Raw genomic sequence first — 22,534 nt, 5'->3', positions numbered from 1 at the left:
ACAACCTTACTGACTCGACAATCACCCAAGACGATTACTCGGACGCGATTAACGTATGGAATAAACTGGGCTGTAAGAATCTGGGTGACTACCACGACCTGTACTTGAGGACAGATGTACTCCTGCTAGCCGACGTGTTCGAGACGTTTAGGCGGACGTGTTTTAAGCAGTATCAACTCGACCCCGCATGGTACTACACCAGCCCAGGTCTATCTTGGGATGCCTTGCTGAATAATACCGGAGTTAAGTTGGAATTGCTCACCGATTACGACATGCAACTATTCATTGAGAAAGGCTTGCGAGGTGGGATTTCCATGGCTACCAAATGATACGCGAAAGCAAATAATCAATACGTGAAGGGCTACGACCCGAGCAAGCCAACCAATCATATTCTCTACCTCGACACCAACAACCTGTACGGCTGGGCCATGAGCCAGTATCTACCCACAGGGGGATTCGAATGGGCATCGCACGAGATCGATGTCATGAGCATCGCGCCGGATTCGAACAAAGGCTATATCCTCGAGGTGGACTTGGAATACCCCAAGGCATTACACACACATCGCACAACAGCTACCCCCTGGCCCCCGAACGTATGAGGGTTAACCCAGACTGGATGTCTGAGTACCTTGCTAGGTGGGCGGGTGGCAGACGTTGAAAAACTAGTGCCTAACTTAATGAATAAGACCAAGTACATCGTTCACTATCGCAACCTACAGCTGTACCTGTCGTTGGGTATGAGGCTGACCAAAATACACAGGGTGCTCGTGTTCGACCAGAGCCCCTGGATGGAGCCCTACATCAGAATGAACCCGGTTCTGCGAAAGTTGGCCACCAGTGACTTTGAGAAAAAACTCTACAAGCTCATGAACAACTCGGTGTTTGGTAACTCTGTGTTTGGTGGAGAACCTGAGGGAACGCGTGACCGTGAAGCTGGTTCGGTCGAAAGAGGATGACAAGCTCAGGAGACTGATAGCCAGCCCAGCATTCAACCGGAGCAAGATATTCACCGACAATCTGGTTGCCCTACACATGAAGAAAAGCCACATCAAATTCAACCGGCCTGTTTACGTGGGGATGAGCATCCTCGATTTATCCAAACACCTGATGTACGACTTTTACTACGACGAACTGAAGAAACAGTACGGCGACAGGTGTGAAGTGCTGTACACTGACACGGGTTCCCTGCTGATGGAGATTTGAACCGAGGACGTGTACGAGGACATGAAGAAACGCCTCGATTTGTACGACACCAGCGACTACCCCAAGGACCATGCCATACACAGCACGGTAAATAAAAAGGTCCTCGGTAAGATGAAGGACGAGTGTGCTGGCACACCCATAGCAGAGTACATAGGCTTGAGACCCAAGATGTACTCCATCCTGAAGGCCGACAATGGTGAGATCCGAAAGGCGAAGGGTGTTAAGAAGTACGTTGTGAAACAACACATCAAACACGCCAGATTCAAGGAATCCCTGTTCAAGACCCATACCTTCAGACATAAAATGAACACGCTTAGGTGATGGGCATAGGATATACGGACTGACTTTAAACAAGACGTCCCTGTCGCCGATGGACACTAAGCATTGGATAGCTATTGATGGGATCAACACGTAAGCGTACGGGCATGAGAAAATTGAACCAAGAACATAGGTGTATATATAAATACGATACCCTGTCGGGATGCCACGGAACCAAAGAAAGTTTGAGGCTATTTACTACAGCCCGCGTGGGTACTGGAAAGAAGCTAGCGCCGTACATAAGCTGGCCAAAATGGTGCGAGTACCCCCGGACGAGGCCAAAGCGTGGCTTGAAAAACAAGCCCTGTGGCAGATCTATTTACCGGTACCACGCTACGTGCCTAGAAGGAAGTTCGGTATTAACATACCCAATAGCGTTCACCAGGCCGACCTCCTGTTCCTACCCCACGACAAGAGGTACAAGTATGCCCTAACCGTCTTGGACGTGGCCAGTCGCTACAAGGAAGCCGAACCCTTGACCGCGAAAGACTCGTCCCAGGTAGCCCGTGGATTCGAACGCATGTACAAACACAGTCCGCTGACGTGGCCCACAGAGCTGCAAGTTGACCCCGGGTGGGAGTTCATGGGTGCCGTGTCACAACTGCTAGACAAACACGATACCAAGGTCAGGCGTGGCACGGCCGGAGCCCATCGCAGCCAACCCATAGTTGAGAGATTCAATAGGACTTTGGCCGAGCGCTTATTTGGACATCAGTATGCGAGAGAGATGGTCAACCCGGAAAAACGATCGACAGAATGGGTAGCGCGGTTACCTCAGGTGGTGTCGGCCTTCAACCATGAAACCACCCGTCTCACCGGCAAGAAACCAGCCGACACTATCAAACTAAAATCAATAGTGGCAGAGTCGGCTGCACCATCGCGTGGGAAGGAGAAACAGGTACCAGATAAGGCCCTCGTGAGGTACCTCTACCAGCCGGGGGAACACGAAGGGGATAGTCGTAAGCGGGCCACCAATCCGATATGGTCAGTCAAAACTTACAACATAGATAAAGTGGACATCAAAGCCGACGAGCCGAACTTGTACTACTTGAGAGATGGGCCAGGGAGAGGTTTCGTCAGAGAGGAATTATTGATCATACAGTACGGTACAATGTTACCTCCTGTCAACACGGCATAGCGACACTATTGTGTCACGTGGGGTCGGGAAGTTAACTGGGGGTTCAAAAGTAGTATATGCAATGGGGGCGAGATCTTAGGGCCTAACAAAAGCTCTATTTGTGAAATAGAGCTTTACAGAGGCTTTTGTTGGACTTGGTCTCGAACTATCATTATATCTACGACTTAAGTCTATAAAAGACCCAAGTGCATCTCCCAAATTCATTCAAGACCCTTGCAAATGCTGGATGAGAAAATGGAACGTCTCAAAGGTGCCGATTGAAATATTGCCATTGGATGATTACAAGCTGGCGAATCAAAGAGTGTCGTGGCGAGGAACTTCAGCATTCACCCCAGCACAATACCTCGTTTGTGGGATAATTTTGTGCATTACAATTCGACAAATGACCATCCAAGACCAGGAAGACCGCAAGTCACCACTACAGCCCAAGATTGCTACATCCGGGTAACCCACCTATGTGACTGCCATTGTCCCGCCAGGGACACAGCACAAGAACAGTTTGGAGCCCAGGGAATGCCTGACCAGTCAATCAGGAACCATCTCCGATAGGCAGGTATGCCTGCCAAACATCCAAAAGTTGCCCCGTGTCTGACAGGATTACATCAACGTACGCGAGTCAGGTGGTGTAACACTGGTGCAGCCATGGAACCTTGGAAACTGTAGGCACATATGGTTCAGTGATGAATCATGTATCCCCTCAAATGACGTGACGGAAGACAACGTGTCTACAGACCACACATTGAACGTTTTGCACCCAACTGCATCAGGCAAGTGGACAGTTTTGATGGCGTTAGTGTCATGGTGTGGGAAGCCATCTCATACATCTGCAGATCGGAATCGGTGCTTGCCCAAGGCAATCTAACGGCTGCTCGATATATCGACCATATTCTCTGTCCTCACGTGCATCGCCTTGTTGACCGCCAAAGTAAGCTGTACCAACAGGACAATGCCAGACCTCACACAGCACGTGCTACAGTGGACTACCTGGCCAATAACAACATCAGTGTCCTCCCCTGGCCCTCCAGATGCCCGGATCTGAAACCAGTTGATAACCCGTGGGATCAGATCGATAAACATGTACGTCAACGCCGTAATCCGCCATTGACCCTTTAACAGTTGTTCAGCATGCTGCAGGAGGAATGGAGAAAGATTCCACAACGAAGCATCCAACAACTGATTTGATCTGTGTCAAGGTGGTGTCGTGCAGTTCTAGCAGTAATAGGTGGCCATACGAGGTACTAACGTCAACGCCACCTCGTGGACAGCAGTGATGACTATGATGACTGTCATTCTTGTGAAATGTGCACGATATTCCAACATATTGCTCTACATAATTTCAATGCTGTACCAGTTTTTTCGTTGATTTACATATACAGTCAGACCTCGTTAATACGAACACTTTTGTTTTTTAAAAAAAACGTTCGGATAGTGAAACGTTTGTACTGCTGAAACCACAGTATATGCACTTCCCCTTGATACCACTACAACTTAAATAGAATTATTTTTGAATGAAAATGCAAGCTTACATTTATAACGTCCAGATAAACCACGAAAGAAGCAAAAACTATTGCGATTTGTTTCCATTTGTGACATGTCATAACATGCCCGTGCCTTTTTCTTTTATATTTTCATTTTTACGTCATCAGAAAATTATTATAAAAAGATTTCTTAAATAATATGTATGGTCGCCTATTTCCCGTTATCTGTGGCTTTCCGCTCGGTAACATGACATAACAACGGAAAATACCTGCGTTTGAAGCATCGTTATGAATAACATGGGAGGCGAATCGTTTGATCTCGGGTATCGTTCGAAAGCTCTGAACATCAACAACATCACTGAACCCTTGCCGAGAGCATTTTCACAGTTGTAAGAAGCGATTTTATTGGATACAAATTGGTTTCTAATGACGCTTTTTCACTACAGTCTGCTATAAGGGTCGTGATTGGTCAAAATCAGACACGTGACCTAAGGCAGCCAATCATATTACGGCAATGGATACCGTCCTCGTAAACGAAAACTTTTAGATTTAGCCGAAAGTTTTGGGTAAAATAATGCTATTTGGAACATATTAAGCAAGAAATCGCTACCTATACGTAAGTCCGAGTCGCTAAGTCGCTAAACAAACAACGTGTCACTTTGGGTGGACCAGTCAGCAGCGCGGTCAACTTCAATCGTTCGGATTAATGCAGCTGTTTACAACGTAATTAGTCCAATCCATTCCGACTGACCAGCGTTCGGAGGCGGAAACTGAATCGTCGGATTAACGAGGTGTCAATTATATACAATATATAGGGAGATGATTTGGTGCCCAGTGAGTATCGTTCGGAAGTCGGTGGATTCGGATTAACGAGGACCGGATTACCGCGGCCTGACTGTAATTGAGGTTTTGCGTTTCTTTTTTTGAAGAGTGTACTTTCTTCAACATCTAATTGATTTGCCCTGGGGACATACCCAAGAAATCCAGTAAGTTTCATTGAAATCTATCTAGTATTTTATTAGTAACTAAGTAATTATTATGCATACATATATTATTGAGATTTATGATATATAATGGTAGTTGTAAAACACCCAACATAAGGTACATTTTGAGGTGAGGTGAAATTGGGTTTAACGTCGTGCTTGAGAATATTTAGCTCATATTACGACGTGCATGCGTGTGTATGTGTATGTGTGGCTGCTTGTACTAGCCCAGACTTAAGCTGGTTTTATAAAGCTAGCCCACTGAGATACTATGCCGCAGTGAAGCATGAATACCCCACTCAGACACATTATACTGACTCCGAGCCGACCAGTCCTTGTTGTACCCATTAATGCCGAGCGCCAGGCAGGGACCAACAAGTACCATATTTTAACGTCTTTTGGTATGACGCGGTTGGGGATCGAACCCGCGACCTTTTAGTCTCCGGGCGGACGCTCTCACCACTACACCACGAAGGCGGTCAGGTACATTTTGATATACTACATGCCTATGTTGTTACAGGTTTATAAAATATTTTTTCACACATTGGTGTTGCAGCTCGATTATGGGTGCCGATGTTCAGTTACTCCAGAATGACGCTTATAATCATCAGAAAAAATGGAACCATGTTTTTTCTGAATCCATATGCAATAGTGATTACAATTATCAGTGGTTCAAAAATTAACATGCACTTTCCACGGAAAGCATTTTTGCTACATAAGCCCCTGCAACCATACGCTATGCCATGCCACGGTTTGGTACATGCTGCAGTACACAGCTCTCGAGAAGAATTCTTCTTGTAATTGGGACCCAAACGAAAGTGCCTTTACACGATCTCGTTTATCCAATCGAATTAGCATGAGTTGTTGACAATAGCGGCACAGAAATGTCAGAAACGGTAGCTACATGAAGATGTCATCTAGAATTAAATTACATGGAATATTTGTGATGACATTCAAAAAGTAATGTGCATAAGGTGACTAAGATGATATTTTCAGGATTATGAAAACAGAGATTATTTGGAAGGTTTATGATGTTTGAAAAACAATGTTCCTTATTTCCACAAATATTCAGCAAAAGAATTACAACCTGATTACAAATATGGTAGTGATGTAAATATTTCGTATTTGGTGAAAACTGTCTGTTGTATCTGCTTCCATTATCTAGACCAAATGTAACAGCATTTGTGATCTATGAAACGTTTAATCAGTACGATGGCCAAATGTTTGTTTGAGGGAAATACAATGGACTCAACTCTAAGTTGATGAACATAATCGGCAACTTTACATTAAAGTTTACATACATGTTGTAGTTTGTTTGTCATCCCTGCACTGGTCTTGGGATGAGAAGTCACTTCTTACAGGGATACCAATGTCACCGAGAAGGTGACATCTGATAGGGAGAATATTGCAATCGATTACCTGGTAGAGGTCTTCACTATTGAAAGCGATCTGTGTATTGATGATCTTGTAAAGATGTCAGTTTACATACTCATTTTCATTTTCTGTCGCTGCTTGTATTGGGACATGTATTCCGTCGATCATGCCTACAACTCCGGGAAAGTTTGCAATCCGATAAAAGGTGGTCTGATGACGCCTAATGATATTGTTTGTACACAATTTGAATATGACATTCCTTCTCTAGTTGGTGTTTTATCTGACATATTTAACGTGATCGAAATCCATTACTTGAGGTACTTCATGTATTGTGGGATATTACTTCATATTATATATATCACATTAGAGTGTTTATATTGATCACTGGCAATGTCATGAGACTATACATCATCCTTATTAGTCATAAGTTATCATACAAAATATTTTAGAAAGTGAAATAATGGGTTCAACATACTTGAACATTGTCAAGGCTTGTGAGGATCCCTCACTATGTGCTGCAAAAATATGACATTGTTGATTTTCACTGGTACTGTTCAATTTAATACTTAGACCCGGATCTGGTTGTATCATTGCTTCATTAACTAATATCAACATTAAACTCTCATGATGCATTATTTCTTTAATGCATCATTCGTTAATAATCATTAAAATCAGTTGTATCAAACACTTTTTAGCATATCATTATCTAATGACGTCCTAATTTGAATGTTTTCATTAAATTTGGGGATTCCCTAAATACTTCCCACAATTCCCGATGCAAACGTGTGCCAATCACCAATGGTAGTTCTGAAACATAGCCGATAAACCTAGAATCTTGGGATGTTTTGGAAAATACACAAACACCAATGCCGAAGTGAGCTTTCCACCAAAATGGATAGTGTTCTCAAAATCACGTTTCGCGAAGGCCAGTCATGGGACGCCTATTACATCATGTATATTTCATATTCAACGACAACAAACACATCACTGAATTCCTCAGACATTATATAATCACATTACAAATGATTGTTGTCACCAATGCCAAGTGTCTGGCATTTTTCATTGTATACTTATAAAGAGAAATAGCCACATAATCCTAAATAAAGAAAGCTTTTATCCCCAAAAATATATTTGTGTGCTTTGAAGTATTATTGTCATAAAATGATGTCAAACAGGTGCTGTATTGTTGACATTAAGATACACAGTCAAACCATCTAACTTTATCTACTCAGGACATTATTTAAATGATAAATCAGTCATTTTATGTTCTGTCAAAACAGTGTTATATTCTGAAAGATAAAAATGAGAACTTTATACAATTAATGAAATTTAGGTAAGATATACTAATCAACATACCAATGTCGTCTTTTTCCGACGTCGCAAAATACATAAAACAAGCAATGACATCAACTAAAATGTTGTAATACGTTCAGTAATTTCATTACACTTTAAACATATGGCTAGTACTCTATAATAATGGTGTAAAATTAGTCCAAATACATCTACACAAACAGGACAATATGAGAATCTAAGAACTAATTTACATACTGGGCCATCTGATTTGTTATTACATGCTTTCTTATGTAATCATTTCTTTTAAATTGTGATACTACCAAAATGTAGCAGGGCGTGGAGTCATCCCACAGATGACATCCTTACCTTGTCAGCTTGCTGACGGGTTTAACCTCTTTGGTCATGTGGACAAAGAAGGTCTGTGGTTCGAATCCCAGCACGGGACTCGGAAATTTTATGGCTTCTACCAAAACTTATCCAGTTACAGTCTTCATCTATTTATTAGAATAGTTTGGTTCACCATGAACACAACAAATTCTCTCCACGTGATCTGAGTTACAAGGACCTAGTGTTAAGCATGGCAGAGTCATAAAGGAAATTTCATTTTCGACAATTTTTGCAAGTCATTTTTTAAGACTGCGTGTATAACGTTATACCTAAACACTCAAACTCATTTCATTTATACTTATGTCGTTCAGATATCAGACAGTATTTTATTTGCTCACACTTCTGTAAAGATGCCAAATTATGATAAATTGTTGCTGTGCCAAAAAAGCAGAGAATTGTTTTTAACACATAACAAAATTTCCGATAACCTTTAGCAGTGTCTATTTTCCAAACTGCCGAAGTATGTTCAGTTGAGTTCACACCATAGGATAGGAAATTTAATATTCTACATTTCTGTGTCACTTTATATCTGTTGGTAGATCCAGTGCCCCGTGAACGAAATTCTCACGCAACATTCACCTTTCAGATCTTAAAAAAACCTCAGCATCCAGGGGTTTAATGACTCATTAATGATACCCCAGAACCTTCATTAAGTTAATGACATGCTAATGACTACACGACGTCATTAAAATGTTAGTACAACAGAATATAATGATAAATTACTCAAGGAACATTTAATGACACGTTAATGCCTCATTGAAGTTTGATACAACCGGGTCCTGGTAATACAGTCAGGTAATTGTCTGGTGCATTCCCAACAAAACTTCGAACGGAAGTGTGTAAACTATATAAGTTCATTAAAATCGGGTCTTAACTGTTGCAACTGCTATACAAAGGTGAGAGTACCACTAAAACATCTAACCTCCAAAAAGTTGAGTATTCCACAGGACAACTGCAGGGTATGTAGCGGATTCTAATAAAATAACCATCTATCTTCAATGGTAGTAAAACACTCTACATTCAACCTTTATGATTCATGGCATTATCTAAATAAAGCGAATGTGAACCATGGATACACTATTCAGGAAAGGAAAGTTTGAAATTTGACATTGATGTGTTGCTGCTGGTCCAGGTGATTCACATATTGGTGAACTTTGCATTTTGTCTGGGAGGGAAATACATTGTGGAACAGGAATGTATATTCCTTGTGTCCAACTAACAGTGGTTTTTCATGTTATAAAACAAACCTCTTGCACCCTGCTATGAAGTAAGATGCTGCCTGCTGTTTTGAGGTTAACAAACCTCTGTGACACAGCACAAGTTAACCTCAGGCCAATCGAACAGCTTTTCTCTATCAATTTTCATTTGATCACATTTGTTTAATGCTCAAGTCACAAAGTTTGGTCATCAGATCCATACATTAAAGTAGCCTAAACAAGCAATAGAAGTGCTTTGACCAAGTATTCCTTGCATGGAGGTGTTTTTTGTGTTGTAGTTAAAACAATAACGCAAAGAGATTATTTTGAGTTTATTATCTGAAGCTGGAATAGTTCACAATTGTGAAAACATGAGAGATGCAGTACAGTACTGTTACACATTGTTTTTGATCACTGAATGCCTAACAGATCATTCCTCATCAACTGGCTTTAACTGTCTCTGTGCAGAAAGATCTAAATAGATACTGCACATAATGAAATACTGCAAGGAAGACTTTCTTAAACAAGCAATCATAATGGTTCCTTGTCAAACTGATACTGTGCCCAAAATGTCCAGTTTTGAGGTGAATCTGCAGGAATGTCACCAATGTCTGGCATTGAAAGTAAGTAATTTAAAAGGCAAAAGGAAAAAAAAAAGACCAAGGTCCCATGCAGAACATTGTGACAGTTTTGAAGCATGAAACCATTGTGTATGCAAATATGCAATTGCCACTCTGACTCAGATGTGAGCTGACTCATATGGTTTTCTTGGAACCAAATGCTCAAAGACACTTTATTAAAGACACGTTATCATTAAGGAAGTAACAATACTGATTATGCAATATTGGCAACATGCTGAATGATTACATGATATGAGCATGTCGCAAATAGGAACATGTCAGAATCTTGTTGCCCAAATGCTATCTTTCTTCATCTGTCAGAGAATACCTGTCCAGATGGTGCAAAGTCATTTGCAGAGATGGCATTTGTAACACAACATCCACATGTCACGTACAAATTTCCTGCACGTCATTTGAATCAGAAACATCTGTCATGTAGGGAATATCAACACTGATCAATTAGATGTTACGCTGATTTCATGTTTCCCATCTCATCTTTTATTGTATCGGGATCCATGTCATGGCTAGTACTGACATTTTTCTCCTGAACACATCATTGGGAGATGTGAACATCAATGTCAAAATCCACCCACCACATTCAGTGAATAAGTTGAACGAGTGAAATTGATATTGATAGACTCATCAGGAGCATGCTTCAAAGAATTTATGCATTTGTGGCCAACAGATATAGTTTTACCCCCAAATACTGATGCTGACTGCAAATGCAAATTTTGACTTTGACCCCGAGCTCTTTTACTCCGGAGTGTGCTGTCATCTAATCACACCAGTCATAAGAACCATTAGATCTGATCACCTATTGCCCATAAGAAATGATAATATCATTTCCATCTGCCACTATCATATGGATCAGCAGATAAGCCTTGATGATTTCCAATATCCTCTGCTTTTTCAGCACAGTGTATGATGTTTAAAACTTTATCCCTGTTATCATACATTGTTTTCAGAGAGTATAACTTGGGATATATATTTTGTATAAAGTTATATATGACATTTATTTGGGCTGGTCTTTTGTTTTCCAGTATGTTCATACAAAAATGAATGTAAAGAAATTATCCAAAAATTATTCAGTACCTTAACTGATGCACCTGCATCTCTCAAGTTTTGATTATTAAAGTAAATTATTACAAATAGCAAAATGTTTTAGAAACAATAAAAATAAACAGATATGTGTTATAACTAATAACTAACATATTTTGGATATTATAATCAATAATACTAATTCGAAAATCTAAGATGATCCAGTTGACACAGTTGGATTGTAGTGTTGTTAATTTACTTCTGGTTTCATCACACATTATAAGCAATACAAACTTACAAATGGGCAACAGAAACAAATGTTCATTTCACTCCAGAGTTTCCTCTAACTTACATGTATGCACATGAATAAAGCTATCAGCTTTATGCTTAAGCCCAAAAGTCAACTTGGATCCACACTTTTTAGATAAATGTAACTTTTGTGTCAATCTGCAGAAAACTCAAATGTGAAGTAAACACTTTTCCAGATCACCTATTCATTGTGTGTGTGGTCATCACATCCACAATATATACACATGGAAAAAAGTACAGTGACACCTATGATCTTCAACCTCTATATAGCCCTTTATATTCATATCATAATTATGTTTGTGTAATTATTTTGACAGTTCAGATTTTCAATATGTCCAGGCTATGATCAAAGGTGAGCATAGTGTAATATGCGTGCCAAAGGTGAGCAAATTCAGAATGATGACATGTCACCGAGTCCTATTTCAACAGATGTTGGTTCTCATGCATCGACTATCAGCCAGAAAACGTCAGAAATGATGTTAAGTCCATCAGTGTTCAGGTCTTCCACAAGTGCTTATGAAATCCTTGGGAGGACACCCTTCTCAGAATCACAAGACTTCATCCGTTTTCTATAGTCACTATAGTGTATATGTTAAAATCAGAGTGGATTCCATATTGTTGTTTGTCCAACAGAGTCCGAAATTGCCTAAAGTAGTCTGGGGTGGGAGCTAGACAACCTATCAGATGTGTGTTTTTTTATCCCCAGAGCACAAAGCAGCATGATTAGCTCGGTGGAATTTGTACTCATGGGGAAGTGACCACTGGTTTGACAAAAGTCAATTTCTTTAGTTCATGACTGATGGCTGAGCTTGTGTTTGGTGCCATAGGAACACTGCACATGCACAACAGAATATCATGGTGCAAGTACCGTTTGACAGAGGTTCATTGATGAAATGGGGTTGCCTCTGACATGACTGTAAACTTGACCTTGTGATGATCAGACAAAATCTGAATGGACAGTGGTATATCACTGACATCCTAAACAGGGTTTTTGTGTTATTCTACCACTTTTCGATGATCATCCACAGAACAAATGGCCATGGATAACTACACTAGGCCTTATAATGCACTTGCCATTGGTAAACGCTTACATCAAGAGGCAGTAGCATCTCTACCTTGGCCCATCAGGAGTCCAGAACTCAATCCCATTGAGCATCTTGGGACAATATGGGTTGCAGAATACACCAGAAGAGATCCTCCAGTTCCAAACCTCTATGTATCGGAACAAAAACCTCTATCAAGAATGGAATGTAATACCTCAATATACCAGCACCTTGAGCAAGCACTAGTTGCCTGGATATGTGCGCTATATAAATATCATGTGATAATAATAATAATAATAATGTCAAATTCAACGTCTGATACAGTCAATCAGGAGAAAGATCAGGGATGTTATTGCAGTTGGCAGAATTTACACCAGATATTGACATTGTGTTCAATTATTGATACTTATGTGATTTCTTGAGGATTGTATGTCAAACTCTTGAAAATGACCACAGTTGTTCAATCTCATATGTAGTTTTCAGCACTACAAAGTGAGTTAGTCTTTTGCATTGTTTGCTTCTATGAATGAAATCCAGATTCTTTTTCTTTCTGCATTTAGATTTAGATTTGTCATTTAATTATTCCTTGAGGGTCAATTTATCAAGATAGTAAGTTAAACTGATGTTTGGTTAACATGGTTAATGGTAACATACTGAAAACACTTTGAAAAATGTGGGGTGTTGTGGTATTTTTATCCATATGTATATATTTACTATATGTCACATACATATGAAATCAATCTACATTTTATGTTTGGTTAATATATTCCATGTAAAATATTATACTGACACATTACTGCTAAATTTGAAAAAGCTCTTAAAGCATATTTCAATCCTAATAGTTCTTTTGAAAACTTTATGCAAATTCCAAATGCTTCATTTACATTTACAGTTATTAGTAGCTTATATTTTTCTACTATGCATAAGATATAGTTTATGCCTTTGTATATATCCCTTTATGTACTTTGTGGTTTGAGTGCAGAATTATTCGGGTATTGTGTTGTAAATTTATATGGCCTGGATAATTCTTATGGGGCAGGCCATTTTTATTGTATTAAATAAATTGAAATTAATAAATGAAACCTAACATGTTTGTGCCTTCCCCATACATACTCCACTTCAAATTCTAAACTACACCTAAGATTAAAATTAATCTGAATATTTCATAGCAATTTTAAGAGAAATACATTCATTAACAATCATCCATTCATTAGCTTCTGCTGAGTTATCACACATACAGTGACATTATTGAGATTTACACCACATAAGAACATGAGATCAATTTCAACAGCCCATCACATGCTTTATGCATCATTGCCTTTCTGAGATACTCTCAACAGCCCTCAACAGAAATTATTGAAGAAATCAATGTTGTAAATTATAATCACATTTAAATCTCAACAGAAGATACTGATGAGAACATAATGTGTACTTAACGCAACCATAAAAATATACATGAAAATATTAAGATAAAACAACACACTAATTTCAAATATTGAAGATATAATTGTCACACAAGAAGTAAAAGATATACAAATATATTCAATAAGAATGAAACACTTATTGATTTCAACTTCTTTCTCATAGGTATTCAAAGTGATGTTTAAGTAAAAAAAAGCTAGTACTTGCTTGAAAAAACAAGAAATGCAACTGTTTGAGCTTAAAGGATATATTGAGTAAAAATCAGAAATCAAATATCTCCTTTAAGATCCACATGGTTACATAGCTTTTCAGTGTTAGAGACATAAACTCTCACAGTGGTGGTGGCACATGGTCCTGTGCATAGAGTTAAGGTCACAAATCAGGTGAAGTTAAGCAACGCTAGGCGTGGAAAGTCTTTGCATGGGTGACCATGTAAAGCAGCTTGACTCCTGAGAGTTTCTAAGACTTGAGTCCTGCCCCACAACGAAGCACATGTGATACATGTGGTCTCACCATAGGCAAGTGATTTGTTCAAAATTGCCTCTGTTCACCAGCAGAACATGGGTACCTGGTGGAATAAAGTCATGTGACTATAACCTTCTAGTGCCTCAAAGGCAGATTGGGTTATCTGGGGTAATGATAATCAGCTTGTTTGGGCGCTTCGAGCATGCATTGTGCATGGAATATGTGTATGATAAATGGACTGTTATGTTATGTTAATCATTTAACATTGCATTGAATGAACATGGAAAAGAAGTTGAAATCCTGTCTTCATTGATAATACAGGTAATTTAAATGGCACTCTAAGATTTTAAATATCATACATGTAATTTGTGGACAACCAAATTCAAATTGCATTTCAAATTTGTTGCTCTATGCAATTATACTTGCGATTAACATCTTGTCAAACATCTTGTATGAAGCAAATATATGTGACAAAAAAATAAGAAAACATGCTAATGCTTCATACACAGACTTGAATGTGTTGAATGCGAAATTATAACTTTACCAAGCCTGAATCAGTGAAACATGTTCCAGTGAAGTATCGTGCACATTATCAAATTATGATGACACGTAACCAATGTAACCATCACAGCCTCAATGTAGTCAGTTGTTATCACAAGCACTGGTACTGGGTTTTTGAGCTGCACTTTATGTCCCATAGAGTAAATAGATGTAAAATATATCCATACATGAAAATGATTTTCATAGTAAATACCTGTTTCTGTGACACATCTACACCTCAATAGGAAATCATCTGCTTTGTCACTTCAGTATCAACACAAAAGGCATGGTTTTACGCTGCACTCAGCAATATTCCAGCAATATGGTGGCGGTCTGTAATAATCGAGTCTGGACCAGACAGTCCAGGGATCAACAGCATGAGCATTGATCTACGCAGATGGGAACCGATGACATGTGTCAACCAAGTCAGCGAGTCTGACCACCCGACCATATATATAGCAAGGTCACATGAATATGCTTGCAATATACACTAACATTTAATTGCAAAGATCATAACAGAAAGAATTATGTGAATATCAAGGAAACATGATACACAAAAAGAAACATTGTCTAACTTCATCAAGGAATTCCTTCCTTCCCCTTAACTTCCATCAAAACCAACATATATGTAACAATGTCACATGAATATGCTTCCTATATACACTGATATTTAATTGCAAAGATCATAACAGAAAGAATTATGTGCATATCAAGGAAACATGGTACACAAAATGAAACACATTGTCTAACTTCATCAAGGAATTCCTTCCTTCCCCTTAACTTGCATCAAAACCAACATATATGTAACAATGTCACATGAATATGCTTGCTATATACACTGACATTTAATTGCAAAGATCATAACAGAAAGAACCATGTGCATATCAAGGAAACATGGTACACAAAATGAAAAACATTGTCTAACTTCATCAAGGAATTCCTTCCTCCCCCTTAACTTGCCACAAAACCAACATATATATAACAATGTCACATGAATATGCTTGCTATATACACTGACAATTCTTAAGCACATAAAGACATGAAATGACACACAAACATCTATTCTACAACCAAAAGTATAGCACAATTATCTAAAACATTGAAATTTTGTACACATGCACTAGGGGTGGGAGTGTCATCAATTTTGTACATAGCAATATTAAACACTTAAGCTTAAAAATTATGGGGGTGGGAGGGGGGCATTGATTTTGGGTCGGTGTTGTACATGTTTCTCCTAAACAATCATCACCCCCATATCCGACCCCACCCCGAGCCATAAATTATGAACGGTACCTAAACTACCATCTTTTCTGGAATATAGTGCTCCGTAGATTAGGAAACATATTTTCAGAGTAAAGACACACATTGTATCCTCTTAGCTTATGCGTGTGAATGAGTAGGTGATAACATTCTTCTTGAGTGAAATTTGTGATAATCAATAACTCGACAAAATGTTTTACTGTATTTGCTGTTCTTGTATGCAGATACTGGGATTAGTGTGTGTATTTTCTTCTAAACTAAGACAGACATAGCAATCAGTTGTACACATTTCTCCCAAACCACTGGATCTGGTTAAAATATGCCACATATAACTTCAGAGAAATTGTCTGCCATGATCAGAAGGAATTTTGTCTAAAGGATAATGTTTTCCAATACGAGAAACTATCACACTATTTTATTATTCATATCACATTATTTTTTATTATTATTTATTGTTCGTATCATATTATATTAGTTGCAGTTTTTACTTCATATATTTAAAATGATACCAATAATCTTAGCACTTTGGTACAGCTGATCGCTATTGTCAGAAACTTGTTGGCATTATATGATATATGTTCCCATTCTGTGCTAACTAAAGTTTTTTCGAGCCTCAACAGCAGTAATCTATTGCTCTAAATAGGCTTGAGTACTAGAATTTGTACTTTACTGAGGAAGTGTAATACCAAATATAACATATGCTGCATTAGGCCAAGTGAACTAAAACATATTTCTCTAACCGAAGACAAAGTCAACACATCATCATTTGGTGCAAACTCTCATTTTTGTGATTAAGCATACAGTTATCTACTTCTAACTAAATACACGTACATTATATACATCTGTCATCCTGAATATGAGGGTAAAGTAATTCAAAAGCTGATATTGTACTGAAGTAATCCATGGCACTGCAGGTAGAATACAAAATTGGGGCAATTTCACTGCAGCAATATTGACACCTTGCCTATAGTTCATTAAGTGTGTTAGTATTCAAGGTGAGGTGAGCTTCAGGATGTCTTCACAGTACAACAGTTAAATACTGTAATACAGACCAGTTGAAATCTTCAGTGTAGGAAAAGATGATGGGTGTGTCTAAGACTTGATGCATTTTGTCTTCATGAATGTTTCCATGATCCAGTGTATCCAGTTTGGTATTCCATCAGTCCGAGACTTGGATATCCAGGCAAGGGAAGAGGGAGACACATTGTAGAGTAGACGGACTGGAAACAGTAGTGGATGAGCCCAGTTGGGTGGAACTGCATCAACATAGCAGGAGGCAAGCACACCATCAACAACAAGAGTACCAGACATAGTGAAAGGAGCATACAGGCCTTTTTTCAGTGCAGACATCTATACCTGTCACTTCATCTTCCACTAATCTATTATTGTTGCTGTCAACATGGAAGATGATATTTCCTATTGTGATCTGTCTTGATGGAACAGTTACAATCTTGTTGTCATATTTAGTGTAGATATGATGGTCTGGAGAAAGTTTGATGGAAGCTTGTTGGGTGATGATGTTGATAAACTCACTGGTGACATCCGAAGAGCATGACCAATCAGGTAAACAGGGCTGTATGTGATTCCACCATTGGAAGATACTGACATGAGTCGTTGTCCAATCTGAACATCTTTCATCAGAATGGAGCCATTGGTAGAAGAAAACACTTCAGCATTTTGAGGAAAACAACCAGGTAGGCCAGAACTGTAGATTCCAAGCAGCGAATCGTTGCTCCTGTTACGGCATACAGGTTGGTTTGTATATGATACTTTATTGAAACCATCTTCATCTTCATCTTCGACAACAATGCTTGTATTTACCATGAGTTTATCAATGTGTTCAATAATCAATGCAGCTTCCCTCTGTCTTTTCAGTCTGGACATTTCCATGTTGTTGACTAGGATGAAACGGCCACCAACCTTTTTCAGTAATTGTTTAATGATTCCTTTCTCTGACTCCATGTGCTCCTTGAACATGTTCATCTTTTCATCGTGTGATCGAAGTTCAGGATGAAATGTATCTCCATGTGTAAACACTACTGTTGCATGATTTGACAAGTCTGTTTGGGAGGATACATCATCCATAATAGCCAAAATTTCCTGCTGTTCTTGAGTGAAACGAATGTTCCAGCGTAATACTACCAAGACTGCACTGAGTGGATGGAATTTGATGAAATCCTCAATCTCTTTGTGAAAGCTTTTTTGTGTACTTGGATTTATATCAGGTGTGTCAAGGACAGTGATTTTTCTGGTTCCATAAAGCGAGTATTTTTCTTGACACACCCTTGTAACAATGTCATTACATGCGTGTGCATCAAATGTATTGTCTCCAAGTATTGTGTTACCAGTTTCACTCTTCCCTTGACCGGCTGTTCCAATTATTATGATGTTCAGGTCTTTTCCATCTGAAATCTAGATAGATAGTGGTGCACATTAATACAACACCTTCAACTCTCACACTTTCCAGTAAGATTAAAATATATTAGTGTGTTTCGCCCAAATGAGATATTCTACATTGGAGTGATGTAGAGGACAATTCGACTACTTAATCACATTCCGGTGCAGCAGGCCATGTCTTCCCGGTCTAAACTTTCCTCGGGGAGAATCTGACCTAGGCCAAACTTTCCCCGGGGAAGTTTTGTCCCAGGATATTCTTACCCAGGGGAAAGTTTGGGCTAGGCTAAAGTTTCCCATCCCCTAGGCCAAACTTTCCCCCCTGTTTAAACTAGGATATTTTGTTCTGTTTTCAATATAGTGGAATGATAGATGATATAGCATTTGATATAGATATTGTGTTGGGTTGTTGTTGTTGTGTTGATGTTTACGTCTGTTTCCAACTGTTAAGTTGATGTCGCCGACGTAAATGCCATATTTAAAGCCATGAGTGAGGGAATGAAATTTTGAATGGATATGGACATCGAAGTAAAAACTGAGTGTTTAGTGAAAGTTTCGAATATAGTAATTATTTTGAGATAAGCCAATTTGGAGTAAGTGGGGATAAGTAAATTATTAAAATATAAAAATAAATAAACAATAACATAAAATAATAGTAATGATATAATATCTTTGCTTTTATGCTTGCTTGTCTCTTTAATCTTACCTTATGTAAGGATATTGAAACAAAATGTGAACCATGTATATGAAGATGAAGATGACCTGTTAATGGAACCTGACATGAACATGAATATATTATCAATGTGTTCACGTGAATAGCTATGTCTTGTTTTCGTTTCTGACTTCTTCAAGATGAACATAAACACGAAAACAAGGATTGGGAAGAAAAAGCCTAGCTTGGCCAGTAACTCTCCCCCTTTTGATATAAGAACAAGGGTTTGAAACAAGTGTCCTTTAAAGTTGATTCAAGGGTGGGGAAAGTTTGGCCTAGGACAAACTTTCCCCGGGGATGATTAAGCCTAGGGAGGAAAGTTTGGCCCAGGCTTAAGTTTCCCCGGGGAAAGTTTGTCCTAGGCCAAAGTTTCCCCGGGGAAGGTTTGGCCAGGGTGAAAGTTTGGCCTGTTACACCGGTTTTTTACTCTTAGACAAAACATTCACTTACAGGAAATATTAGGAAAATAAACCAGTTCTCTTTGTGCGATGTATGAATATTATTTGAGTCGCCTAATTATTGTTGCATGTGATTTAAGCTCCGTCACATGCTGATATTTATGGTACATTGCAGTTCATAATTCCATGGGGTGCTAAACTAGTATTTTATCAATTGTTTGGATGTTGTAAATACATGCTTATGGGGGATTATAAATAACAAGGATATTTATGTTCACCTGATGTTTTTCGTCATCAAAGGTTTTTCTCAATTGCTGTAAATATGCTGTAAACTTCATGTCAAACTGTCATGTGTCACTGTAGCTGTGGTTGCCAATTTGACATCCTCAAATCAAACAATGCAGGTTTGAACCCCGCTGGTGACACATTTTTGGCAAAATTTGAAATTCTTTCATCAAAATATTAAAAGTAGTTCCACTTATTCCACATTGAATTGCTTGAAATAATGGTAAAAGATAACGATAACCTACAAATAATTCTCCATTCCTGAAATGGATGTAATCACACTATAACTAAATCTTTAGATTTTCAGGTGAAGTCTTCTTCACTGTGAAGTATACATGACAAATTCTAATAATAGACTAACAACACAATGTACTTGTAAAAGCACAAACCATCTCACAGCTCTTCACATTGGGGCAATACCTAAACACATTTCTAAACATTGATTTGTTATCCGTGCTCAATGAAGATTTCAGTGTCAATAGGGCACGTGTTCATTTGTTATGTGGAAACATTGAAGAGACAACAAAAACAGTGGAAACCTATCAGATGCTTTTATTTGTGAGTGAGTTAGAGAGTAATTATTTTAAGCCACATTGGCTGTCTTTCAACCATGTCAGTACCTTCAAAAGGATATACATAAGAAACACATTAAATACCTTCTACAAAAGACAGTAAAATAACTAGTCACATCACAAAATGACATTTAAACCTAGTGTATTACCACAAAAAGTTATCACTATGCAAAACAATTCATTATAAAACTGGGTTATATATCCCAAGGAACCAAAGTTCCATCACACGGACCAAGGGGGTTTAGAGTACCCTTGCTACCTGCATGGTCTTCCCGGTAGTATTCACATTATCCTTCTGGGTGATTGTTTGCAGCCAATATATATAATCAACAAATATTTAACAATTAAAATTGTGACATGTATAAATATCCTGCGAATGATGTGGAATGTATTATTAAATAATTAAATGACAACTAATATTGTTAAAACAATCCATCATAGATGATGATTTGAAGTATTTATCCCTTGTGATGGAAAGTCAATGCAGTTAATGCAGGACATGCTTGACTGTAAGTCCTTCATCATAAGGGTACAGAATGGAGGGTCCTCCATGACTTGTCCTCATGAAATGACTGATTACCGATAGTTGGTTTTATTCCATGTACCATATTCATTCATTCTTGGGTGTTCCACTTCTTTTGCATTAGATCTCTGATGTAACTTCTGATCAGAAGATGATATTATATTTGCCAAGAGCAAGATCATTATTTAATGCAACACTTTGCATTAAAAGAGCATTTTCACGTGACATATGTTTAATAGCCTGAAGCCATGAAAGAGAGTCTGAAAATATGAACTGTTCATATTCAGATTAATTGTTGATATATCTGAGAGCTATTAAAACAGCATTTGCTTCTGCTGTGAAAATGGAACAACTATCTGATAGTCTGGATGACATGGTTTTCAAACCAGTGACAGTGGCACTAGCAACTGTGCCACCATCATTGGATCCATCTGTAAAATGTAATTTTTAGAGTAAAATTGATATTTTATACTTATCCTGACTCATGCTCTTTTGCTTGTCTTCTTCTTCTTGCGAACATAGTGGAACACTTGTATCTCCTTATTTGAAGCTCCCTTCAAAATAAAATCACTAATTGGTACTCACCACGAGTTGCTCCCCTTTGTCTCCCCTGGCGGGAAAAGGTGTCGCCACCCTCTGGCCATGTGCTCCACTCTCTCCTGATTTAGCGAGCCCAACACTTGAATTTACAGGGAAATCCAAAGTGTTATGTGGGGAGGATGGGAGGGCTAACCTCATGAGTCAGGATAAGTATAAAATATCAATTTTACTCTAAAAATTACATATTTTTTTCTTATCCTGACTCATGCTCTTTGCTTGTAGCATCCTACGGAACGAGGTGGGTAACAGAATACTTTGGATTTATAATTAGTGATTTTGTATAGATATACTGTAATATCCCCTCACGGAACTTCATGAAGGCTTAGATTTAGGATGTTTCCTGTATAAAGAAAACCATAGGTTATATAAAGCCATTAAAGGGGAATTACATTATGAATATATTGAACAATACATATAAATTATATATATATATATATAGGTGACTCTGATAGAGGCACTGAAAATGACTATATCCAAGTATATGCTTAAGGTTGAATACTTAAGTTGAACATATATACATAGCCCTAAAACTCCGTAGAGTTATAAGCTAGATGAGTATGTATAAAAGTACATATTAATCTTGTGAGGATAATATTTTACGCTTCTCAGGAGGGACTGTCAGTTGCTGAGCGAGGACCAGTGGTCGAAATGGTGAATGCCAGAGACATCTTCTGTAGTGATGTCTCTTAGGTAGTGATTAGCAAATACCATGTTAGATTTCCAATAGCATCCTTCCATAATCGTGTTCAAGGAACAGTTACGTGTAGAGGCGAGGGGTAGAGGCCAGTGCCCTGATCTCATGTGGATTTGATGCTGTTGGTGGGTCCAAGCCTGCTGCCTTGTAGGCACGGAGAATGACAGTCCTTATCCAAATAGATATTGTGGTCCGTGACACTTCTGTTTGATTCAGAGGGGCTGATAAGGGAATGAATAAACGCTTTGAGAAATCTTCTCCTTGTTTTGGATCGTCAATGAAAATAAAC

At 38.6% G+C, this 22,534-nt stretch overlaps 1 protein-coding gene across 1 annotated transcript in view; it reads right to left on the bottom strand.

Moving 5' to 3' along the window:
* Nucleotides 1–18,051: 18,051 nt before the first annotated feature.
* The window catches only part of LOC124270756, a 43,591-nt gene continuing 39,108 nt past the window's right edge, over nt 18,052–22,534 (bottom strand). Inside the window, 1 exon segment of the mRNA XM_046705794.1 lies at nt 18,052–18,479. The gene's annotated coding sequence lies outside the window, so the exon portion shown is untranslated.

Source organism: Haliotis rubra, unplaced genomic scaffold, assembly GCF_003918875.1.
Source record: "Haliotis rubra isolate DU_JTF1 unplaced genomic scaffold, ASM391887v1 Scf1543, whole genome shotgun sequence".
In the NCBI taxonomy this organism is placed as follows: Eukaryota; Metazoa; Mollusca; class Gastropoda; order Lepetellida; family Haliotidae; genus Haliotis; species Haliotis rubra.
This window is presented reverse-complemented; position numbering and strand designations above follow the sequence as displayed.